Here is a 17927-nt window from a genome sequence, read left to right on the forward strand (position 1 = left end):
GCTGCTCGGGGATAAGCGCGCATTTCGCCCATCGCCGACATCGTGCATCGCCGCCGAAGGTGAGCGGGCACCTAGGCGTTGCTAACCCAGGGGGCCATAGATCTGGGAATATTTTAGAAATGTTAGCGCAAAACGGAGAAATTGATCTAAATAGAGGAAATTTTCCAAATGTTATACGTCAGGCTTCTCACCCTCGGCTAATACAATCCGTCTGCTTATTTATCCTCTTACTGGGTGGCTATACCATGAAACCTGCCGTACTTGACCGGTTAATATTCTGAAAGACTTTAAAGTGCTGAAAAGATCCCTTTACACAGTTCGAAAGTGAAGGGAATACTTTACACTTACTCGTTCGCAATACATCGTCAGTATTACCACTTGTCATGGCGCTGTTTGGCCAAACCTGGCCCTTGCGCCATAAAACACCACAGACACATCATCATCATCATCAACACTTACTCATAGTCCTTTCTGATTAGTTAGGTGGTTAAAAATGTACTTTTGAAAGCCCGATAACTCATATCGAAACATCGTTGAAGTTTTAAACAAAAATTAATTTTGCGTCCTAACGTCTCGAAATTGTCGTAATGAGCGGTCCCGGATTAATTTTGAACACCCGTGATCCTTTAACATGCACCCCAAGCCCGTTACACGGGCGCTTTAGCATTGCTAGCTCCAGCCATGGCGGCCAGTATAATCGAACCCGCAACCCTCGTGCTCCGCATTACAAAGAACCCGCGATCCGTTGAAACCCTATAGATGTTCGGAATCTATCCCGAGCCCTCCACGGTAGCCGGCACCGAAACTTAGCAAGGAAACGTTTGTTCTCGTTGGTGGGGAAACACTGCGCACTTTACGGACGCCTCGTCGGTCAAAAAGAAAGAAAGAAAACGAGCTCGTCAACAGATGGGCCGCTTCCGCTGAAATGTGACCGCTTTCACGACTGGTGCTTCCCGCTTCTCGGGTACAAAGTGCTGCGCGAATTCGGCCTCCGGGACCTGCTCGCACCGTAACGACTCGTTAGGCTTAAGCTCTGCGTGCGATGGCGGCCGCTTCTCTCAACCCACGCACCGAAGCACGTTTTGCACCACTAACACATACGCGACACCGCAGACCAAATCACATTCGGCTTTAAGGCATTTTCTTTTTTCTCGGAATCGGTTGCCGCTACAGGAAGCGCTGTTTGGAGGATGCCAGAAATTTTTGCGTACGCCAAAGACAACACCTCTTTTAGTAGGGAGAAAAAAAAAAGGAAACGCCCGAATGCGTCCGGCTGCACTTCTTCAGACCCCCACCCCCTGGGAAAAAATGAGAGGGCGAGGGGAGATAAGCGATGAAGGCAAGCCACCACCTCAACGGACGTCGGCCCCCCTTGAGTCAGCGGCCGCTTTATAACCAAACCGGACTTGGTTCGAGGCCCCAACCAGCCAGCCAGCTAGCGACTCATCCGCACCGAGACACACGCACACATGGCTGCCTTGCCGCCGAGGCAAGAACGGCGTCGTCCCACGCCCCTCGGTCCCCCTCTCTCAATCTCGCCTGCCACTACACACACACCGAGACCGGCAGCAGACAAACTATAACGAAACCAAAGCATGACGAACCTAACACGCCCTCCCTCGCCCTCCTCCCTTTTCATGCGTAACTCTTGCTGCCACGACGACGACTTCGCCAGCGCCGTGCGGCGCAAACGAAACGTCGCATGGCGCGCGCACACACACACACACACACACACAACTACGCAAGCTGACGCGACCGCGGGCCAGATAAGAGAGAGAGAGGGCGAGAGAAAGAATCCATGTGCTGCTCCTACGCGGCAGTTACGTGCAGCGCCCCGAGAACACCCATGCAGCAACCAAAGGATCGCGCAGCCCGCCGAGTTCAACCGCGCGGTAAAATAGTGCCGCACTACGACTGCATTGTGCGACGCCGATACGCGTCCACCGAACACACGGTGCCCTCGAAGACTTTTGGCACGAGAACCTGTCGAGCGCCGTGCCGCTGCCAGAAAGACACCCGAAGAGATTTGAAGCAGAGGGCGGACACGTGACCGCAGCACGCGGGACGGCGTAGGTACACAGCCACTGGGCCGAACGCCCGTCCCGTCACGCGCACTCGAGAATTCACCCGCGCAAACCACACGCGGACAAAAGAAACCGGGCGAGACGACGGGCGTCAAGTACAAGCCGACAGTCACGTGATCGCTGCGAACACACTCGGGACACACACACACATACAAAGAAAAACGTCAATGCGAATTCAACTACGAACATTGTGTCGTGCGTGTGTTAAAATTTGTGTACTGAAGTATGAACCGGCAACTACAGCTCGAGCCAAGGTTTTCACGAAGGCGCACGACAGCGCCGGTTTCGCCGACAGTTACGAAGCGCACGCAATTAAGTACGTCGGACATCAAAAAGTTGGGGGATGCACTATCCCCGCCCCCATTTCCTGCGTACATATTTCCCGCTCTCGCTGTGCGTCTAGTGCAAAAATAACACCCTGGTGATAATGACGGACCCGCCATGGTGACAGCAGTCGGTGGTTACGGCGTTGCGCGAAACGCAAGCAACGCTCGCGTACTCCGAGTTTAGGTGCACTTTAAAGCACCCCAGGTGGTCGAAATTAATCCGCAGTCGTCACGCGCTAAGGCATGACTCATTACAACGACGTCCATTTGGCACGATTGTCGCATTTTGTCATTCATGCTTGCAGTCCCCCCCCCCCCCCATTCCCTACCCCTGAATGCCACGTGGTGCACAGGTAAGCGCGAATGAGAGGAACGACGTCCGCAGTGAAACGGAATTAGGCGCGTGACGATATACGAGAATAGGGTTTCATTCAAAAAATTCGCTGAAGGCTTAGCTTGGTTAAGCCTGGAAGATTGCGAAAGCAATACCCTTGGTTGCGCCTTGGTTCGGTTGATGGTGTGGACATGGTTGCCGTTTGTTAAACTTATAGCTATACATCATCCGACATAGCGCAAGGCAGCGCGCCGACCACTGCGAGGAGCCGAGCTGTAGCCCCATTTATCCTCCAAGCGTGACGTCACACCAGCGAGCGCCCTCTCTCGATAGCTCCGCAGCAGCGGCGCGCAAGGCTTCGCCTCCACCATAGAGTTTCTCACTACATTACCTAGAGGGAAATCTGGCGCTGCTGCGCTGTGTTATGCATGGGAATACCGGTATATTGTGACTTCGGATTGGCATCGTTCTCGGAGAGACAGGACACCTTGAAGACGCGCTTGGCAAGCACCGTTCCGTCTGTCACAGTGATGCATTTTCTACCAAAAAAGCACGTGAAAAGCTGTTTTGGCTTTATTATTACGCAAAAACATGTTTTGTTTAACCATGAGTACTTGTTATTGCGTGTACGAATACATGTTACGTAAAAAGTATCAGCGGGCCGCTAAAGTTGGAGGACAGACAAGGTTCGCGCTGGCTTTGAAACAGTCTGTCGTCTGTTCTTACTTTTCTTCGCTTGGTCATGCATTGTAGGTGAGTAAAGATGTAATATGCGTGAATGGAAACATTTTATGAAGATTGTAATTTGAGAACGCGTTATTTGTGTAGCCATATCCACGTTTTAGACGAAGCCTCTTACAACACCAGCCAACACGAGCCTCGCAGACATATATACCGTAATTCCCATGACGGCACGGTGCCCCCTTAAGAAACTCCCATAGACGGTGGCGTCAGATTTCCCTCTAGGTGTTATAGTGAGAAACTCTATGGCCTCCACCATCGATGCCGCGAGCTGGGGCCCCGTCTCTCGGTCTGGCGTCACGTCACACGGTCACGTGACGCGCAGCTGTGTAAGGAGGCGCCACGACCACCGACGGGCCGAAAGTGCGAGCAGTATTGTTTTCGCAATAAAATTATTGCAGCAACAACTTGCTGCACCGATGAAGGGAAAGCTACAAAGGCAAAGCGCGCACAAGTATGGCCGCTCCTCTAAAAAAAAAAGGAAAAAGAAAGGTCCCACATTTTCATCCGCGTTACAGTTTAAGCTGATGAAGAGAATACAAACACCTTTCTTTAGAACGACTAAATAAGAAGAAAAAAAAAAGCCCCCACTGAGCGTTGAAGTTGACTTATTCCGCTGGTTTCCCCTTCCACGTGTCTGGGCAAAACGGTCGCACGCGGAAGTTACGTCGATTAAGCGTCTGTTGCGAGCAACCAAAAGCACCGTCAAACTTTGGCGGCCTACCTGGCGCGTTAACACGTGTGCACAAGCTCCGCCCCCGTAGCTTTCCCTTCATTGCCACAGAAAGTAGTCCGCTAGACTCGGCTCGGCAGCAATCCCTCCCTAACTTTGAGTCCCCTATTCCTGAAACTCCCTCGTTGGCGTTCGCTGACAGACGCGTTCCGGAACTCGAATGCGCGAGAGCACGCACGTTGGTATCAGCCGTGAGAGTCTGAGCACCGATCGCCGACCGCCGAACACGCACGCACGCACGCACACACACGCACACACACAAGAAACGGGCGAAGGAGTCAAAGAAAGATAATCGCTCTAATGCCAAGAGTATTCCGCGAGCGTCGCAACGGACGCCCTGTCGTGCCAACGAAGAAGGGCACCGGCTGCCGTAAGAACACTCGCGAAAATCGTCAATGGCGTTCGTATCTCAATACCCATTCTGTTGACGACAGCAAAAAAAGAAGTCCATACTTCAAACACAACGAAACCTCTGCGGAGGCGCCTGTAACGGGAAAGGAGTGGCGCACATCCGGGCTTCGGGAGGTGCGAGGCCTTGGCCCCGCGTCCACACGCGGGAGGTGGCCCCCGAGCGCCCGCCGCCGATGCCGCATCGCCCAACCCACCCGGCCGCGCAACCTTCACCCAAATCCCGCCAGACGGTGCGTACAATGCCCCCGCCATCAGCCCCTCCAGACAGTCTCAAAAACCCTTTCTCGTCGAGACGAATTCCGCCGCGGCCTTCCTGCTGGGCAGCCAGCCGCGATCGCCACACGCTGGGATCGCGACTCTCTCTCTCTCTCTCTCCCTCGACCGTCTGCGCGCCACGCCCTCCTCTCACCTCCCCTCACCCCGGAGACCGTCTGGGCCGGCGCGGACACGAGGTCCTTCCACCCACCGCCACCTAGCCGACGTCACGCCGTCTCGAGCAGGCTGTCCAACTCAAGAGACTCTTTGTTGAAAGAGAGAGACACTATGAAGAGAAACGCTATACCTGTTTAGACTCGTTAAGTACTTTTTCAAGACTCCATATTTCATTCGGTAACGTCGCGGTAAGAGGTTGATTAGTGGTATAGAAAATGAAGGCCAAACTTCTGTTATTACTTTTTAGCGCCCAATCCCCAACTCCGGCGCGTCAATCCGACATCGCCAAATATGCCGTTTATTTTTATTTATTTATTCGCCCTTTGGCTCAGTAACATTTCTCGAAACTTCCCAAGTCCCGCCTGCCGCTTCACGGAATACATTGCAGTCCTTCTGCACCGATAAAAAGCCAGAGCAGACGCCGACGAAATCCATGACGTCACGGCTAGATGGTGCGCGAACTTGAGGGCGGCGTCGCCACCAGTCTTTCGTCTCGGCGAATTTTCCGGCCTACCAAAGCTTCTTATCACAGTAGCTTTCTCGGCATTTTCGGACACTCTGTTAATACTGCTCCAATTAACCTTCTCACAGGTGGCGTCGAAAATCCGGTGTGCTTCCGGTTCCCGAAGTCGCTTCCGACGCATTCAACCAGCAAAAGCATAGCCTTTAGGATCCGCATTTGAAGTCCAGAGGGCGCCACCCTTTGGATTGTGGACTTGGAAACCCATTGTTGCCCCTTTTAGCTTAAGCAATGGGATAGACGTTTATAACGAACCTAACACGCAGTCGAGGCAGGCTAGCAAATATGCAAAGACCATTCACGAATTGCCAAGTTTCAAACCTCCCCCATGCGTACAGTTTCGCTGCAAAGTAAACAACGCCGTGAACGGCGTGGTTGCCTACAGTCGAACCTCGGTGTAATAAAAACGGATATACCAAACTATCGAATATAACGTAGCGAATCCAATTATGCCACTTTCGTGTTTCTGGACGGTGTCAGCGTGTAACGAATAATATGCTTACAACGAATGTCGGATTTATCGAAGGTATTTTCTTGTTGCCAGAAACCTCATATTTTATTTATCTCTACATACTGCAGCCCCTAAGGGCTATAATCAGGAGTACGGGATACAAAAATCGCAAAGAATGATAAAAAAACAATAGCAAGAAACAAAACAAGATGCAATGCAAATCAGTACCTAACAATATGCAGGAGGAACTCAGCCAGCGATAAAGATCGAACATTACCGAGGTCTTTCATGTTGGATGCGACTTCCTTATAACGGGTTTCCGCTGTACATGCGTTCTTTTGAACTAGCTTGTACAGTTGCGACTCAGAACGTCTTCCGTTTTCTTTTTTAAATCCTCTTTCGTTTTGCGTCGCACGCTGCATCCGACTAACGATGAACCTATGAACTAAAGAACTTGGACCTCACGTGGTGGCGAATCCCTAGACGTTCCTACAACAATTACGAGAGCTAACTCTGGTGACGCGATCGCTCAGCTGTCATAATAATGATCAGTATAGTACGTGGACTTATTCAATATTCGTGCTTGTGACTTCAGACATTCTTGTGGCGTTGCTTATTAACGGTTTATCTTTCTAAATTCCCAAGCAATCATAGCTTCCTAAGCACAGCAAAGAAATAAGTACCTGCGGACATGCGTAATCACTGAACTGTTGCATTTATAAAGCAGCACTTCGATAAAGATGATCAATCAGCGATACTGCCGAATACGTTCGAAGCCAGAAGAATGAACTATAGGCCAATCCGTGTTGACAATGATAATGACGATTACGATGGTGGCTCTGATGACGACAAACGACGACTGACTGATTGACTGATTTTAGCAATTTCCACGCGATCGCAGTTCTTTCAGCACCGCTATGCAATTCATCGCGGCACCATGCATGCACGATCATGGCGCGCCTTTGTAAAGCAGTATTTTGTTGATCAACGTGCGAAAAAAAAAAAAAGTCGCCAAGCTCTTCAAAGTCAGAAGAAGCCGGCTTGGGCGAATGCTCGTGCCCGGTGTACTAGTCGTTCTCTTGCCTGCGGAACCGTATAACACTTGCAGCTTCCGTATACGGTCGCTGGCGCCATCGTCCCATATCGAAATTTTCGTGCAGCTGACTCTGGTATAACTCTGTATAGTCGATCACGATCAAAGTGAGGCGCGGCGAGATTTCTGGGGGGAAACTTCCGGTCACGCATCCTTTCTCGTCACGTGTTCCTTCAGCACACCGCCAGAATCACGCATTGGCGCAATCTGTTCACGCAATGCTCCAGCGCGAGGATGTAAATTTAAGGCGGAGAACTGCATATCTTCTGCAGAATAAAAAAAAAATGCAGCGGAAAAAATTTACTCGCGACACACCCTTCCTGCGAGCGCAAGCAGACGAGGGAAGAAGACGCTTCTTCCCATCCCTATTGGAAAATCCTATTTAAATTCAAACTGGGTTATACAGGTTTAAACTGGTTTTAACAGGGACCTGTTTAGCAACAAACAGGTATAAACAGGACCAGTTTACACACGAACAGGTTTGAACGGGGTCCCGTTTGGCATGCAAACAGGTATAAACTGGACCAGTTTACACACGAACAGGTCTGAACGGGGTCCCGTTTGGCATGCAAACAGGTATAAACTGGACCAGTTCACACATGAACAGGGCTGAGCGGGGTCCCGTTTGGCATGCAAGCAGGTATAGGCACGACCAGTTCAAGCAGAAATGGGTCTTAACAGGGGCCCTGTTTGCAACTAAACTGGCTTATACTGGACACAGTGGCACCATATAGGGTCGCCTGTTTGGTACAAAAGCTGGTTTATTCTGGAGCTTTGTGGCAACCATACTGGATGGTATCATGCATACGAGTTTAATGCTTGAATAGAACTGGGGAGGAACTTTTTATTGTTCGACATCCTGACAATTTAGCCCCTAGTGCTAAATTGGGGCCATTATCAAGCTCTACAGAAATTGCGTGACCACCTCGGAACATTCACAGACCAAACTGCGATATGCTAGCTGCGAATTTCAAACCGATTCCCGGTCCTGCCCAGTTGAAAAAGACACATGAATTCCTGCTGCAACTACAGCAATTTCTGTTGTACGACAGAAGTTCCTAACGTTTCTGAAGTTGCGACAGACATTTCTGACGTTACGACAGCGATTCTGACGTCGCAACAGAAACATTCGGTCGCGACGGCCAAGAGTTCTGAAGTCGCAACAGAAGCACTTTCCGTCGCGGCCCTTTAAAATGTCAGCTTCGCATCGGTGGTGTACACTGTACTTTTTTTCTTGCGCGGTATTCAATCGTGCTTCTTTGGAGCCGGCAGTACCGATAGCACCGACACCGGCATTAAAGTCGACGTTGCCAATTGTTATAATTGTGCCGTGACGACGCGGCACCAGCAACGCCCTACCGGCCTCCTCAAAATCGGCCGCTGATCAAAATCATACCATCTGCGGGAATGGCTGCGTATCCGTTTTGTTTTATTTGGTAAGATGGGGCACACAGGCCTGTGGACTTACATGTGCGGTTACACTGACACATTAGTTAATTTCCCAGAAATATTGCACAAGCATATGCGAAGCGGGAAAGAAGTTTTGGATTGTTCCACAAAGTTGCGTGAAAAGCTGTCTCGCTCGGGTCTCATTAATCTGGTACAGCGCTGCCGTGAGAAGCCAGTATTCTGTCGAGATGAAGACTCACCCACGAGTGTTTATGTAGCTATATTGTATTGAACACACGAATTATATGCGAGCTCAAAAGTGTAAAGAGCAAGAGACAACTGTCGAAATTAGCAGTAACAACCCTCAGTGTCCCCGGTCACCGTTGTCTGTTTCTGAATTTCGTATGAAATATGGATATCGTTACAGAAAAATCGATGGTCTAGCACTCCACGATGTACCTGTCGATGGTAACAACACTTTTGCTCATCTAGAGATGCGGCAGTTGACGCGGTGAAGTGAAAGCGCATCGTGGCTTTTAAAATGCAAATGTAAACAGCAACCCAGACAGCAATTTACGCTCTTGACATAGCTTTAACATACGCCAGCAGTGACGTTCGGCGTGGTGCAGTGGTAAGATGCTTATCTCGGAACCGTCAGGTCCAAAGTTCGAATCCTAGACAAAAGGCATTTTTTTTTCTACTTTTATTTTTTTATTTTATTTCGTATTAATAATTTTACATAACCTTAAAATGACCTCTGTCAATTTTTAATCAAATATTGATCAGGAACTACAGAATTTTCGACTACAGGGCGTCACACTACAGAGAACAGAACGACAGTCACAACGTCCCAAAATACGACAGACTGAAAATTTGCTGTTGTGTTTTTCAAGTGGTTGAGACGTCTTTACGGCGTATACGCAGATTGCTGTCCTCTCTATTAAAAGCAACGTTGCTGAAACACGTCGTACAAGACGCTGTACGACTCGCATAACATCGAAATACAACGCCGTCACCATCCATGAGATCACCGAAAGCACGGTCGCTTTCGGTGGCGGCCTACAGATGGCAGCACAGGTAGCGCCGGTAAAGTTACAGGTGATATTATTTTGCCGTCCTCAGTTGTCGCCACATGTGAGTGCTTGCTGCATTGACGCCGTCCGATGTAGTTGTTTAATCGTGTGTACGCTGTGCCGAGAGAAATTGTGGTGCATTTTGTATGCATTGAGAATCACAAAACCCCTGGGACCGCGTAATGTAGCCCGCAGTATCCTTCGTGTGGTGCGCCGATGTCGAAGATATGACCCTTCGCGCTTCCTTTGTTCCGGGCTCATGAACAGGATCTCCTCCTCTGGCACTGTCGCATCGTATCGCGCTGTACGGAAGAATTTGGTGAAAGTTGTGCTCTTACGTCCTGTAGTTGATCCGCAATTCAACAGTGTGTGCGCCGGAAGGACCGTTGGTGCAGTCGATGCCGCGGCACCTGTGACGCTAAAAGGAGCGTTTTCCGAGTACGCCTAGAAAGGTAAGTCCGGCGCTTGCGCGCATTCTTCCTGTCTATGGTTCGTGAAGTGTGCGTTGTTGTACGTATCGCAAGATCCGTACAACAACCGGATCCGGATTTGTAAAGCAGCAAGAATTATAAATGTGCTTTTCAAATGGTTGTTCTTCATGTCGCAGTGCACATTTAGCAAAAAGTTCCATGGAAATTGCCCTAAAACGTATTCATGTTACCAACAGCTCTATCTGTGGTTTATTTACTTTCACCTATGAAGCACGCTAGCGCGGGTGGTTCTTTGATCTAAATGGGCACAAAAATTCAAGCAAAGAAAGTTACTGTTTGTGTACATAATTTTTCATTAAGAAATGGTATAGTCATTTCTAGAAGTAGTACGTCGATGTGTCGTCGTCACAGCTAACGGCTGCGCGAGATAGCACCCGATTTCTTCGTCGACGCATGGCCAGATTTTTAGCTTGTATGGAAATTCTTCTGTTTATAGTGTGTCGTCAGATGACGTGTGTTAGTGTCCTGTGTGTTTTCGTGTACTTGTAAAGGATTCCGATCTAGCAGAGAAGCCGAAATTACATAAGCAATGTTTCTTTTTAATCGAAAAATCTTTCTCTTTTCTGTATTGTCTCTCCAGAAATGAGGTGGTCTGTTGTAATTTTAAGCGCATCGTCCTTTGGGAGCAGTGCTTTGTTGCGCCGCATAGACAAGTTAGGTTTTGGAACGCTTTTCATGTCCTAAGGAATTTTTTGATAGTACAATTCACATTTCACGTTATACAGCTGTACGTTTGTGTGAACCTTTTCATAGTAGATTCATGTTCTCTACAGTTCGATTTACGTGTTATTTAACCGCCTGTGATGTTACAATCAGATATTTGCACAACCAGTTGCAGCTTCATGTAACTGGTTGTATGAGACTTTTTTCAAAATATGACGTGATCTTTTTATATCACAAGTTTGCAGTTTCAGCAGGGATTACAATAAATAAGTATTTATTATTGTTTAGGGATGGCAAGATTTTGTGAACCAGAGGCACCTCCACATATGCACTTGCGGCACTTCTGCAGCCTCAACAGCACGGAAAAGTACCTGATGTGCATGCTGTGACAAGGTGTGTGCAAAGCAGTTGCTGCCACTTACAAGAGCTGCAGATTTTGTTGGTATCATTCATGTTTGGAAACTCCTGAATTTTTCGTGGGTTTACAAATGTGGGCTCATTTTACAATTTTATTAATGTCATTTTAGAAAGACAATGAAGTTGTGTTGGTTAAGATGTTTTAAAGCTGTTGAGAGATTGACGGTATGACATTGTTAAAATGCATGTAAAAAATTAATTATAATGGTACTTGTACTGCTTTATTATTAGCGATGCAATATCTCTAACGAGAACATCAGAGGGGCACGTGCTTTTAGGAAGTTTAGTCAGATAAATTCCTGAAGCAGCGTAAAGCTCTGTAATCTAAAAAAAAATGTTGTCAGTTACTGGTTTCAAGTTCGCTGCTGCTTTTCGTGCTGCACGACAAGTTAAATAATGGTTGATAATGTGTGTGTGACGTAATAGTTCTGCGCAAACACACGAGGTGGAGAGAAGTAATTAATAAAGGGAAAATCAGACATCCACCCGCTCGTACCATTTGCAACAAAGGAAACCTGTATGTGTTCCTCAAAAGGAAAGCCGCACAGTTGAAGAAAAATTCGTCCTGGTCCGGGACTCGAACCCGGGACTACCGCCTTTCCGAGGCAGCCACTCTACCATCTGAGATAACCAGCTGGCTAGCACATGGCAGGGCGAAGTCGAATTACTTGACAACGCGAAGCAAAAGCAAGGGTTTGACATAATATTTTTTTCTCCTTTATTAATTACTTCTCTACACCTTGCGCATTTCCGCAGAACTATTACGTCAGACCCTTGCCTTTGCTTCATGTTGTCGACAAATTCGACTTGGCCCGGCCATCTGCTAGCTGCCTGGTTATCTTAGATGGTAAAGCGGCTGTCCCGGAAAGGCGGTGGTCCCGGGTTTGAGTCCCAGACCTGGACGGTTTCTTTTTTTCAATTGTGAGGCTTTCCTTTCGAGGAATCCGTACGGGTTTCTTTTGTAGCAATTGCTACGAGCGGGTAGATGTGCGATTTTCCCTTTATTAATAATGTGTGTGTGTATGCAACAATGGGGGTGCTGAGAGCAAGCTTTAAAATAATGTGTGCTATGTCCCCAACAAAGAATTTAGTGTCTGCAGCATTTTTACAAAATATTATGTTCACAGGTTGGCAGGTATGACATAATGTACAACAATAATGTACAACACTTTTGCTGTAGATGCATTTTCATAACGTCCATTTTCTGTCTACTTGAATCGTATATTTAGAATTTGGCCCACCTTCAGTTTGATCAAGTTACATAGGTAGCCCCCTCCGAGTTAAATATAATTAGGAGCTATTGTAGATATGCATGATATACCTACTCACTGTATTGTGACAGATATTTTTAGGGACTGTGTTGTGAGGCATGCTTTACCTGTATGTCTTGCTGCAGCTTGCCCGACAAAAGCATAAATGCTTTGCCCACCTTTATTATTATGCTTTCATGTAGACTTCTAACATCTGTGCCCACATAGACTCCATGTTCTTAATTACATTTTTCTAAGTATTCACTGTTGTGCATTACATTATTGTGTTACATTACTGTGCATTACATGTTTTTCTTTGTTTTATTTTGGAGGGGGTATTCATTTCTATAATAGTACAGAGAATAGGAGTTCAAAACAAAAAGCCACGAAAGGTGGCTTAAAAGTGTATGAAGCTTGGAATTCTACATTCCATCCCCTAAAGCGCTACCAGTAGTAAAAGATTCCTAATTGTCTTTTTTAGAAGCTAGCTGCCAGATACATAGTCCCATTAGGAGAGTATGTTATTTTTTCTTCTTTGGTCTGACTTGTTTTGTTGAATGTTCTCCTTGTTCAGAATTTGTTTTCTTGCCACCTCATGCAATACTCCAACTGGAGCCTATGAGCTATGTGTATAATAAATAAGTAAATTCCTAAAGCATGCAACAAACCATGCAGCATAGCATTTAAATGTTGCCAGTTTATAATGCTTCTTGAGTGCAGCGCATCATGGAGCTTGAGGCTGACCTCTTCAGATGTAAAACAAATTGCAGGGTGTGAAAATGTGGTCCTACAAACTGCTGGTTACGCATGTCAGTCAGCCTGTTGCAGTGGTCACAAGTGAGAATGTAACCAGAAGCTGGGCGTGCTCGGCCATTTTGCATATGGCACAGGATAAAGCTTCACCTCTGCCATTGCTTCTCTTATAATAATGGCCTCCGAGTATACATGCCGAGTTATGCTTCTGGGGACACCTATTAGTTAACCTTATCAGGTAATACCATTAGCCTTATGGGTGCTATAATGTTGCAGTGCCTGCAGGATGGCCAGCATTACAACACATTAAAATTATTGTACAAGTCATGCAATGGTATCGGGATTGGCCCACCAAGTGACAACCTTTAATTACACTATACCTGGGATCAGCTCACTCAGTCAGGGAGACATCCATGCATAAGGGGAGAGGTATGGCAAATAGAGGGCGTTCGATTAATCTTTCTCACATAGATAGCTGATACATATAATCTTTCTTAAATTGGATGCTTTGTTGCTCAAAGTGAAGTTACTTATGGGCATAATGTCAGCATTTCGATCCTATTTATGCTTAACGAAAGTTGCTTTGTTCAGTGTCACTTTTTTTATTGTTTCGCTTGTGATTCTAAGCTCACTTGTTTTATAGCTGCTGTAGGTATGGCTGGACCTGGAGAAGAAGTGTAAGCAGACCATGCTATGTTGCTGATCTGCGCTGATCTCCACATCCAAGTTGGTCCCGCGACAGTTGGGCACCATTGTGCCTTGCTTCATTGACAAGGTGATATAATATGGTGAGCTTGTACTTCAATATCGGTATTGAAAATTATGTTAAGGAAAAAAGACAAGGATTGGTCTTTATGATAGATACACTCATGTTCTTTCTTTAAGGTGTTCTTTTGACACTGTTCTGCATGGACAAATTTTTAGAGAATTATAACAGTCCTTTATTGCAAAGTGCGATGGCGCTAGTTTATGCGTTAAACTAGCACTCTTTCACCAAAAAAAGCCTTATTTAGCGCACAATTCACAAGGAAAGAAAGGAGGCAACAGGACAGAGTGCTACTAACAGTTCAGTATTATTGCTCGCACAGTGATATTGTGCAAAAGGTGAAAGGGGGAGAATAGATCTGAATACATGCTGTTCGCACAGAAACATGGTGAGCGTGACACTTGTTTTACAATGATAAGAAGCAGTCTCACTGTCTAGTAATTCTCTGCATGGGGAGCTAGCGCTAGGTTCCTCGTCACACATATAAGAAAAGCCTCAGATATCTCTCCAGCACTTTTGTCTTTATATTTTGTCACGATCAAGCAGCTTTCAAACATAGGTGCATGTGCGCCGAGAGCAGTGCACTACCACTGCTAACTGACCCATGCATCAAGTTTGCTTGGTCACGCTGCCAGTCATTTATACATTGGCCGGTTTATCCGATGTAGCCTCTACTGCACGAAATGGTATGTGATAGACACTGCACCTGTGTACTGTACGTGCTTTGTTACATGATTTTTTTTTCAGAGATAGTGATGCAGGCCTTTTCATTATTTACATGCCTACACAACAAACCAAGCCAGCATGAGGCAACTGTTCTCGGCACGAAACAAACTTGATTCGTTAGTTTTCGTTCATTGGTGCGATCACACTAAGGCAGACAAGCTTGTAGGCTGTGCTTCTGCAATTTGTACAGCACACTGACAGCACTGGTGTGGGCCTCATCTGTGGGCTGACTTATGGCACCTTCTACAGCGCAGACCACTTGTGTTGGGCGAGGCACCAATGTTGACGTTTGTTCCCTTGTGCAAAACAGCAGTCCTAGGTTTTGAGTAGTTGTAGGAAGACAAGGTAAACACAACTTCCATGGCTTGAGTGGGCTCATTTCTCTTGGGGCATCTAGCTTTTTTTCTTGCAACTGTGCTGAGGTGCTTCCCTAGAGTCTGTGTGAAAATGGCATAGAGTTGTGCATTCGGGAACTCCTGAACAATGATCTGCTATAGTTAGGGCTTTGCGAAAATGCACTGTCTACCAATTGGTAGAAGGTGCATTATTCAGCCACTGATTTCCTGTTGGCATGCTTGCACTCGTGCTATCAGTAATTTCTTGGCTTGCCGAATTATCTTGAGGCCCCACGCTGATGATGCTACCGATGTCGTCATGTGCAGACTTTTCAGGATGAGGTTTTCTGCTTTGCAAATGTTGTTGAAAGGTAGGTGGTGCTTACAGGTAGCTATTCTAGATATTAGTGGAATGAATTGGCCCATCTTGCTTCATCAAACATCGTCACGCCGACATCAGTTGCACAAACAAAAAACCTGGCCTACTCGCAGCGTCGTGCACGAAGAAACAAACAAATCAGCTGCTGGATTGTCTTGACATGGCATACTAAGCTGAGACCGGAACTGCTGTAGCTACAAACCAGGCAGAGACGATGATGATGAGCAGGGATTTGCAGTAGCGCCACTTCGTGGGGCAGCAAGGAGGCTCCGTTCAAAACAAAAATGTCGTTCAGCAAGTAGAACCATGCAACGGTCAGAGTCGGTGCATGGTGCTCTCGATCAAGCTGGCTCAAGGAGTGTCCGAAAAATCAGACGAGAGGTTGCAAGGCGACCGAACTTTCGGAAGTTGTTATACATTATGGTCCATGGGGAGAATGGCGGTGCCGTGAAGCAGACCGAGTAATCAAGTCCGAATTTTCGGAGTCCGGAAAATCAGTCGGCGACTGTACCTGTACCTATGTGTCTATGTATACCTAGGTGCAACAGTGTTTGCTATGATCTGTGCAAGAATTGCTGTTGCCCGTAGATGCCCAACATGTCGGGTGTCAAGTTGTAAAATACCTTGCAAAAGTGATCTACGGAAAAATACCGCTTCTGCTATATTTCGCTTTTGCAAGAAATTTTGCGGCTGCTGGCACCTACCTTAAAAGGCTTTATATGGTCTTCGCATGGCCAGGGCCTTCTACTTTTGTGAGTTTGCTTATCTCGAAATTTACCCCGGTTTTTATAACTTCAAGTTGGCGGGATCCCTAGTCTCCTTTAACGTGTACCCAATAGACCTTACATAGGGGTTTTGGCATTTCCCTGCCATCTAAATGCAGCCATTGTGGCCGGGATTCAATCCCACGCCCTCTGCCTGAGCAGCGCAATGTCAAAGCCAGTACACTACGGTATTTTGCTGGCAGAAGGGTTTAGTTTCTGAATAATTTATTATCTCAACCTGTCGGTGTTGTTTTTAAAGGTATTTCATGTTTGTATTCTGTTGCTTCAATACTAGTAATTATTGCTAATCAAACGATGTGTCCATCTTTTTCCTATAACACTTGCTTCAATCGCCTGCTAATTATGACAGCTTATTCTCCCACAGTACTCCATGTTCCCTTGAAACATAGGCATTGCATGAAACCACATATTTTTCAATAAGATTTAGTCATTATCTCCTATGACCGGAATGCTGAACCTTTCTTATCTGTGGGAACATAGGCGAATTTGCCTATGTGCCAACCTGTTGCATGAGTCAAGATAAATTATTGGCTTTACTTTTTCAGGTGCCCTGCTCGCTCTCACCCAAGCAACCCACTCCAGCGGTCTTCTCTCGGCAGACTGGATGCATCGAAATACCGTTAGAAGGTCCAATAAACAGTGCTTGGGACATTTATGACATGCTTTTTTTTAAGCCGGATGACTTCAGGCTTAATGAAAGCTCAAGTTGTTGTACAGAAATACCTACGTAAAGTATACTTGTCTTTTTCACTTACAAGTACATGCCAATACTTTGCCTGACATTTTTCACCCCAAAATTACGCTTTACTGTGGATTTGTGAACAAACCATTACAACAAAAAGCACTGCATTAAAACGAGTACAAGTAATCGAACAAATACTAAATCTGCAAGAATTACATTTGCATACTAGTAGTAAATATGAAAATGAGGTACAGTCTTCTTCAAGGTGCATTTTCTTGTAGGTCATACATAGAGAACGTACTCGTGGGTCATACAAAACTTGTTCATGATGTATCACATCAGTGTTGGTAGTGCTAATCAATTTATGCCGAAAATTGTGTTTATCTTCGTATCAAGCAATGTACCAGGCAAACCTACATGTGAAAGTGGCATTCTTGTTGCAAACATAATGCAGATATACTTCTCTTCAATGCTGATCGCAAATACACAAATGTACAAAATAGGTTTAAGAGTAAATTATATTAAGCAACATCAATCCATTCTGAAAGGACCAGGTATGAATGCAGCAAAATATAGGTCTGAATAGGGGCAAACAGGTCTGGGTTAGATAGGACGGGATTAAACGGGTCAGGATTAAACAGGATTTAAACGGGTCAGGATCAAACAGGATTTAAACGGGTCAGGTTTAAACAGGATTTAAACGGGTCAGGTTTAAACAGGAATAAACAGGATTTAAACAGGTCAGGACTGAACAGGATCAAACGGGGTCCCGTTCCATAACCCTATTTGATGAAACCCGTTTGAAAACAAATAGGATTTTCTAGTAGGGATGTGACGCGCAAACCGCCACAAAACGTTGATTCCAACTTACGAACTGTTATACGCACCTGTGAAGAAAGTTAAGTTCTGGCATTTTACGTGGCTAAAACTATACTAACTGATTATGAGGCATTATCATTATGGCTAAAAGTCTCTATTGTTGTTAATGTGTGGGAGCGTGTACTGGCGAGCCTATGCAGGGACTCTACGAGCGCGGCGCCCTCTACACCCTCTTTGAGTGGACCTGCGAATTAAAGCCAGCGGTAGCGACCGA

General features: G+C 46.4%; 1 protein-coding gene and 1 long non-coding RNA gene across 2 annotated transcripts in view; one reads left to right on the forward strand and one right to left on the reverse strand.

The window, feature by feature from the left end:
* Pur-alpha (Purine-rich binding protein-alpha) overlaps positions 1 to 17927 on the reverse strand; it is a 291757-nt gene that overhangs the window by 203772 nt on the left and 70058 nt on the right. The window lies entirely within an intron of this gene.
* Positions 9148 to 16807, forward strand: LOC126517384 (uncharacterized). The gene is made up of 4 exons (XR_007596176.3): positions 9148 to 10039; positions 11030 to 11134; positions 13805 to 13949; positions 16698 to 16807. It is a non-coding gene; the product is annotated as an uncharacterized lncRNA (long non-coding RNA).

Source organism: Dermacentor andersoni, chromosome 11 (assembly GCF_023375885.2).
Source record: "Dermacentor andersoni chromosome 11, qqDerAnde1_hic_scaffold, whole genome shotgun sequence".
NCBI lineage: Eukaryota > Metazoa > Arthropoda > Arachnida > Ixodida > Ixodidae > Dermacentor > Dermacentor andersoni.